This window comes from Microtus ochrogaster, linkage group LG7_11 (genome assembly GCF_000317375.1).
Source record: "Microtus ochrogaster isolate Prairie Vole_2 linkage group LG7_11, MicOch1.0, whole genome shotgun sequence".
Taxonomy (NCBI): domain Eukaryota; kingdom Metazoa; phylum Chordata; class Mammalia; order Rodentia; family Cricetidae; genus Microtus; species Microtus ochrogaster.
Window position 1 is genome coordinate 301,610 of NC_022032.1, and position 536 is coordinate 302,145.

General features: G+C 39.9%; 1 protein-coding gene across 1 annotated transcript in view; it reads right to left on the bottom strand.

The window, feature by feature from the left end:
- Positions 1-536, bottom strand: part of Nek5 (NIMA related kinase 5) — a 34,203-nt gene that overhangs the window by 26,484 nt on the left and 7,183 nt on the right. The gene's annotated exons all lie outside the window — the stretch shown is intronic.

Here is a 536-nt window from a genome sequence, read left to right on the forward strand (position 1 = left end):
AAGAGAGAATAAGAAAGCCAGGCGTGGTAGCCCATAAGACTATATTTCTATTACAGAAAAGTGGAGGCAGAAGGATATCGTGTTCAAGGCCAGCCTCAGCTACACAACAAGTTAAAAGCTAGCCTGGGCTACGTGAGACCCTATCACACACACAAAAGTATATATGGGCTAGAAAGCTGATTAAGAGCACTTGTTCTTCCAGAAGACCCAGGTTCAGTTCTCAGTACTCACACTGTGGCTCACAATCATCCCCAACTCCAGTTCCAACGGATCAAATGCCCTCTTCTGACCTCCACAGGCACCAGACATACATATGGTGCACATGCATGCATGCAAGCAAAATACTCATGCAGATAAAGGAATCTAAAAATAAGTTAAAATTTATACACATATATCGCTATATATTTTTTTAAAAATTGAAACATATCCCATGGCTAGGTATGTGAATGAGAGATTGCCCTGAATCATAGCAGTGCAAAATAGCAATAAGGATACCAATAATAATAGCAGCAGCAGTAGTAGTAATTACATACATA